This window comes from Nicotiana tabacum, chromosome 19 (genome assembly GCF_000715075.1).
Source record: "Nicotiana tabacum cultivar K326 chromosome 19, ASM71507v2, whole genome shotgun sequence".
In the NCBI taxonomy this organism is placed as follows: Eukaryota; Viridiplantae; Streptophyta; class Magnoliopsida; order Solanales; family Solanaceae; genus Nicotiana; species Nicotiana tabacum.
Genome location: NC_134098.1, coordinates 13384405 through 13392074, shown reverse-complemented (window position 1 = coordinate 13392074; position 7670 = coordinate 13384405).

The window sequence follows — 7670 nt, the reverse complement described above, 5'->3', positions numbered from 1 at the left end:
GTTGAAACGCAACTTAACAAGAAAGTAAAAATGATAAGAAGTGATAGGGGCTGTTGTTTGATGAATAATTCCATATTCTAAACATATTTCTTCAAAAGGAGATTCATATTCACCACCCCTATCACTTCTTATTATTTTTACTTTCTTGTTAAGTTGCGTTTCAACTTCATTTTTGTATTGCCTGAATGCGTCTATTGCTTCATCTTTACTATTCAGTAAGTAAACATAGCAATATCGAGTACCATCGTCAATAAAAGTTATGAAATATTTCTTTCCACCGCGAGATGGTATTGACTTCATGTCACAAATATCTGTGTGAATTAAGTCTAAAGGATTTGAATTCCTTTCAACTGACTTATAAGGATGTTTAACATACTTAGATTCCACACATGTTTGACATTTTGATTTTTCGCATTCAAACTTGGGTAGTACTTCCAAGTTAATCATTTTCCGCAAGGTTTTATAATTGACATGACCCAAACGTACATGCCATAAATTATTTGACTCAAGTAAGTAAGAAGAAGCTGAAATATTATTATTGTTTTCCACAACCATTACATTCAGATTGAAAAGGCCCTCGGTGAGGTAACCTTTTCCTACAAATATTTCATTCTTACTAATGACAACCTTGTTGGACATAAAAATACACTTAAAATCATGCTTAACAAGAAGTCCAGTAGAGACTAAATTCTTTCTCATTTCGGGAACATGAAGGACATTGTTCAAAGTCATGACCTTGCCAGAAGTCATTTTCAGAAATATCTTCCCATATCCTTCAACTTTTGCTGTTGAAGCATTTCCCATATAAACTGTCTCTCCGGGTCCAGCAGGAGCATAAGTAGCAAAAGTTTCTCTAACTGCACAAACATGGCGAGTGGCTCCTAAATCAAACCACCACAGTTTAGGATTTCCCACTAAGTTACATTCAGAAAGCATGGTACACAAGTTATCAACATCATCATGGTTTACTACCATGTTTGCTTGACCCCTTTTCTTGTCTTTCTTCGGAGTACGATACTTCGTAGATTTGTGTCCGGTTTTCCCACAGTTGTAGCAGTTTTCACTGAACCGCTTCTTGTTTGGGTTGTATTTCGGACCAGAAGCCTTCTTTTTCTTTTTGTTATCTTCAACAATATTTGCTACCATTATTGTTGAATTTCCACGGCCTCTCCTTTCAGTAACTTTATTGTCATCTTCGATTCTCAACCGAACAATGAGATCTTCAAGGGACATTTTCTTTCGTTTGTGTTTCAAATAATTTTTGAAGTCCTTCCACAACGGAGATAACTTTTCAATCATTGCTGCTACTTGGAATACTTCGTTGATGACAAGACATTCAGCAAGTAGATCATGAATAATCACTTGCAATTTCTGGACTTGGGTAATAACAGACTTGCTATCTACCATTTTGTAGTCCAAAAATTTTGCGGCAACGAATTTCTTCATCCCGGCATCTTCAGTTTTATATTTCTTTTCAAGCGTATTCTACAATTCTTTTGACGTCTCCATGCTACTGTATACATTATACAGATTATTATCCAGTCCGCTAAGAATATAATTCTTGCATAAAAACTCAGAATGCTTCCACGCTTCAATCACGAGAAAGCGTTCATTCTCTGGAGTTTTATCTGGCAGATCAGGAACATCTTCCTTGATGAACTTCTGTAGACATAACGTAGTTAAGTAGAAGAACATCTTCTGCTGCCAGCGCTTGAAATCAATTCCGGAAAATTTCACGGGTTTTTCTGCCGGTGCCAACGCCGGTGTTCGACTTGTCGATGCGTTGGCAGTCACCATCGGAACAGCTTGGTTTTCGCTTTCAGTCGTCATTTTTTTTTCTTAAAAAAAAATGACACAAACAAACGTTTAATACACGTTTTCAAACTGGAGTAAAGATCACGTAGATTTTAATCTCCAACAAAACGCCACGAAGGCTTTACTCTCCAAAATGGGAGTACACAAAACCACAAAGGTTTTAGTTTGCAGAATAATAAGAATAACATAAATACAGAAATAAATTTAAATTCCTTAAGATTGTTAGTTCCGCCAATATTGCTGTATTTGTAAATAATAATTCTGCAAAATATAAGTTATCGTAATGAAACAGTAATTAATTCGAGCCCACTAAATTCACAGTGTTTCCTTAAGGAATTTAATCCCCTCCTAGTACCCAAGGTAATGGATTATTTTCTCTCAGGATAGAACGAATCACACACTGGTGTAGCGGTATTTCAAACCCCAGTGTTTCAGCGAACACAAAGTTCGGTAGCAAATCACACTTACAGTTGCTTTGTTTGAAGTTAAAAATAATGCAGAATGAAGGAGTAGAAACTCAGAAAATCGTATGGAAATGCTGAGAGGAAGGAGTGCAATGTATAGCCAAATCTGTTGAGCGATTTCAGTTCGTGTCTTGTGTGTTGTGTGTCTTTCTTCAACAGCTGCTGCACATATATATAGCAGCCAGTGTTGAAAAAGAACAATCGTCCACCCTCCATGGTGGAGCAAGCATTAGCTTGTTTGTGGAGCAAGCCCAATCATGGTGGAAAGAGCATTAGGCGGCTGTCTTGTGGTCAATACACGGATTGGAAAATATCCGTTACGAAGCCGAAGCCGTAGCCGAGCGAGCGACGACGACGACGGCGCGAGGCTTGCTTTCTTCTTAACTCTTTAAGAGCTATAAAAAGAGCAATTATATATATACCCACCAAAAATCTTTTCCTCTTCCAATATGGGACAATGTCTCATTGTCAAGAGGGAAAAACTTAAAATTTTACTCAAAAATTTCATTTTTCCTCCATTTCCCATTCACCCTCATTTTAAGACTATTTCATCTTAAAAAACAAAACCTCAACAATTTTATCAGTACATGATATTACTTTCGACTTAATATAAAAATACCACATGTTTAATTAAGGTAAAAAAAAAAATGATAGATAACACAAAGGCAAAATTAAACATGCACAATACTGAAGAAAGACACTGTCAAAGGGAAGATAAAAGTTAGTAATAAACAGTTCAAAAATAAAGTCAAACAATACTGCATAGATAAAAAATATTGAAAAAATTACAATTAGGTGAAATATTTGTTGTTTAGTGTGATCACAAGGGTGAATGATCGTTTTGCCATGAAGGATCGTTTTGCCATGAGATGTTAGGCATTGTTACTACAAGATTATGTATATACAGCTACGAAATGCATCCTAGCTAAATATGAAAATTTCGGTGACTAAACACTTTAGCCATAAAAAAAAATTCCGTAGTATTCATAGCAAAATATAACGGAGCTAAAAGTTAGCTTCAAACTTTACATAATCCATGGCTAAGGAGTAGTACTTATTGCTACAATATTTTTGGTGTTGTAGCTATAATGATAAAAGTCTTTTGCCACCAAAAATTATACTCATAGCAAATTATGTTATTCTTTTGCCACGACGAACAACATTTGTAGCTATATTTATATTGTAGCCACGAGGTATTATCTCGTAGCAAAAGATATAACTTCTTTGCCACACAAATTCAGATTTTGTGGCTACTTTTATGGTTTAACTTCGTGGCAATAATGGGTTTGTTTTGCTACAAATTCAAAAGTCCATAGCTATGAGCTGAAATTTTTGCCACAAAAATTCTTTTTTGTAGCTAAGATTTCACGTTTTTTGCCATGAGATACATAGAATTGTAGCAAAAGATTTTGATTATTTGCTACAAAAAGTGAATGTATAGCCATATTCTTTTTGGTGGCAATTTTATATATGTTTAGCTACAATTTACATACACTTACTATTTTTTCTATCATTTTGTAAAAATCTAACTTTCATAGTTATAATTATTTTTCATAAACTAATATTGTTAGGCCAATCCTTATTTTTGTCATTGAGACAAAAACATTCACCTACAAAATTTTGTAAATACCACTATTGCAATTTTAACCTCAATTGTATGACAAAAGTTATAGTTAACTACGTAAGTTTATTGTCTCTCTAAATTTGTGGTTACTACTTTTGTCATGACAAATAGTTGTAATTATTAAGTTAATTAACTAATTTTTCTTTTTTATAGCTAGAAGATTTTATTTTAAATATTTAATGTTAGTAGATGATTATTATTGTTATGGCAAGTCTCGCATCATGAAAAGAACTAATGATTAGCTATAAAATTTCTTTATAGCAATAAATATGTGGTTATATCATTTAATCATGACAAATAATTGTAGTTATTAAACCAACTGCTATCACACCCTTTTAGAACTTGAAGCAAGAGAATTATTTAGTAATATTTTATTTTAAATAATTTATTATGGCTAAAAAGTTATTATTGCTACAGTAAGTTTTATCTCGAAAAATAAAAACTAATGACTAGCTATGAAATTCCATATTAGGAATAAATCCGTGACTAATTTAACTCATACTGCCACAACTCTTTATAGCTTGAGGTAATAAATATTTATTTAGCGACAATATTTTGTTTTAAATAATATGTTATAGCTAAAAGGTTACTATTGCTATAATAACTTTTATTTCGTGGCAAAAAACTAATGATTAGCTACAAAATTCTGCCATAGCAATAAATATGTGGCTATATCATTTAACTACTGCCATAACTTTTTTTAACTTGAAGCAAAAATATTCATTTAGCTGCAACACATCGTTTCAAATAATTTATTGTAGCTAAAAGGTTACTATTGCTACAATAACTTTTGACGCGTGGTAAAAACTTATGATTAGCTACGAAATTCCACTGTAGCAATGAATTTGTAGCTATTTAGATAGTTATTGCCACGATTATTAGTAACTATAGCAAATATGAGAAATTAGCTTTGCCAATTTAGTGTTCGTAGCTAAGATATTTTACAATTTTGGAAATAGCCATAGGATTCTAATTTTTGTGGCTATTGCTAGGCATTAGCCACGCTTCTTAAATTCATAGCTAAGATTTCGTAGCCAACATTATGTATAGTTTACCTCCATGATGTAGTTACCGTTTGGCTTGAGTCAATAGTTTATTTGCAAAGTTTGATATTTGATTCGAATGAACTATTAGAGTTTGATATTTATTTGCTACAAACTTTCATTTGAAATACAAAGATAATTTTTATTATGAGATTTAGTACTAAAGTTAATATGGAAGTATAGAAAGATGGGGATCATAATGCTTATATAAAGTTAGAGATTTAGCTCATCTTTGTCCCCAAGGAAAAATCTTCCTTAACAATAGGGTATCAGGGAAGGCGCATTGTTCAGTTATGCATTTACCTTGGCGTAGATAATGTTGTTTTGATTTGTCTTGAATATTTGAACACTTAGAAAGTGCATAGTAATATCAGTTACTGTGCCCATTTACTTAAAAAAATTATCTAATTATATTGATATTGTTTTATAAAATTGTGTACTACATTATTCGGCTTACACGTGTAGAGAAACTACTATACTCTAAGTGTGATGACCCGATAGGTCATCTAGAGTTTTAAACCTTAATTCTTTGTTTCGAAGCATCCACTAGCTTCCTTAAGCCTTTCTCGATTTGTGTGTGCAGCCCGGGTATTTTCCGAAAGGCTTTTATGTTAAAAAAATAATAAAATATGAAACTTTACCTTAAAAATTTATTTGAGTTGATTTCTGTCAACGTTTTGAGCACACGGGCCCGGATTCGTGTTTTGACGGCCTCAGTTGGTCCGTATCGTGATTTGGGATATGGGCATATACCCGAAATCGAATTCGGAGGTCCCTAACTCGAGTTATCATTTTTTGTCGAAATTTTGAAGTTTAAAGGTTTAATGAATCTAAAGGTTTGACCAATGTTTGACTTTGTTGATACCGGGTCCGTATTTTATTCCGAAAATCGGTATAGGTCCATTACTATATTTATGACTTGTCTGTCAAATTTGGTGAGAAACAGAGTTGGTTTGACGTGATTCGGACGTTCAGTTGTTAAAATATAAATTTTAAAATTTCAGTGAAATTTTAATTAGATCTGGTGTCTGATTCGTAATTTTAGGTATTATTTTGGTGTTTTGATCGCGCGAGTGAGTTCGTATCATATTTTTGGACTTGTGTGCATGTTTGGTTTGGATCCTCGAGGGCTCGTGTGAGTTTAGGATAACCTACGGGCCTTTTGAACTTAGAAAGTTTGCTCGTTTTTCACTTATGCTGGTTTCTGGTGTTTTCTTTTTCGCAGTCGCGAATATACTCCCACGATCGCGAATCGTAAAATGAGCTGGAGGAGATTTTGTTCTATGTGAACGCGAAATCTTGGTCGCGAACATGGAGCATTGGGGGGCATGCTCTTCGCGAACGCGGCCAGTCAATCACGAACGCGTAGTGAAATAAAGGTGGGGAATGCGAGTTGACTGTTGTTCTACACGAACGCGATACAAGGATCGCGGACACGGAGGCTAGGGGGCTAAACCTACGCGAATGCGTAGATCAACTCGCGCTCGCGCCATTGAGGCTTTGCTCTTCGTAAACGCGATGAACACCTGACGCTAGTGATTAAAACAGTCCCAAAAACGTGATTTTGTTCATTCTTCAAATTTTCAAAGCTACAAAATCCTAAAGGCGATTCTCCTAAGAACTTTTCTTCCCCAATTTGTTGGTAAGTGATTCTAACCTACTTTCTTTCAATTTTTCATTACTTTTCATAAGATTTCAAACTAAAATCTAGGATTTTTATGGTGGACATTGGGGGTTTGGGAAGAATTAGGGACTTTTACAAAATTAGAATTTAGACCTCAAATTGAGGTCGAATTTCGAAACGAAATACATAACCGGGCTCGGGGGTAAGTGGGTAATCGGGTTTTGGTCCGAGTTTCGGGTATGAAAATCGGATTTTGGTCTAAGTTTCGAGTTTGGACCAAGCGGACCCGGGAGTTGACTTTTGTTGATTTTTTCAATAATGACCTAAATTGAACCTTTTTCATTCGTGGGTAGTTCCTAAAGCTTATTTTGAATCGTTTGGTTGATAATTTGCTATATTTGGTTGGTTCGAAGGTTTGTTCGAAAGGCAACGCCGTGGTTGAGCTTTGAGTTGGTCTTTGGAGCGAGGTAAGTGTCGTGGTTAACCTTGACTCGAGGGATTAGGACTTGTTTGCCTATTTGATCCTGGTATCCATGATTAGACTAGTTAATTTATAAATTGATCGTTATTTTCGTACTTATGAATTATCTGTGATAATTGAGTATTGTTTCTGAAGTTGAGATTGGTATTGTGGGACTAATGTTGGCAGAAGACTTGATTTTGCTTATTCCATCTCCCTATTGTTATATGTTCACTTACATGGTAAAGGAGAGTGTGAAAGCACGAAGGGTGATGTGGTGCCGTATTTGAGAGTTAATGCACGAAGGGTAATGTCGTGCCGTATCTATTGATTCATGATGAAATTGAGAATAAAAGCACAGAGGATGATGATGTGCCGTATTTATCATTTTATGGTGAGATTGGGAGTAAAAACACGAAGAGTGATGCCGTACCGTTATTATTGTTTCATAGTGAGGCTGAGAGTAAAAGTGTGAAAGGTGATACCGTGGAGTTTTATTCATTATGCTTGTTGATTTTGTTGATTAAAGGTTTATTGACTAATTCTTGTTATTATTCCCTGCTGTAGTTACCGTATCTTGAACCCCTTTCGCATGTCCCATCCCTATTGTACTTGTTAATTCTTTATTTGTGGTTATTTT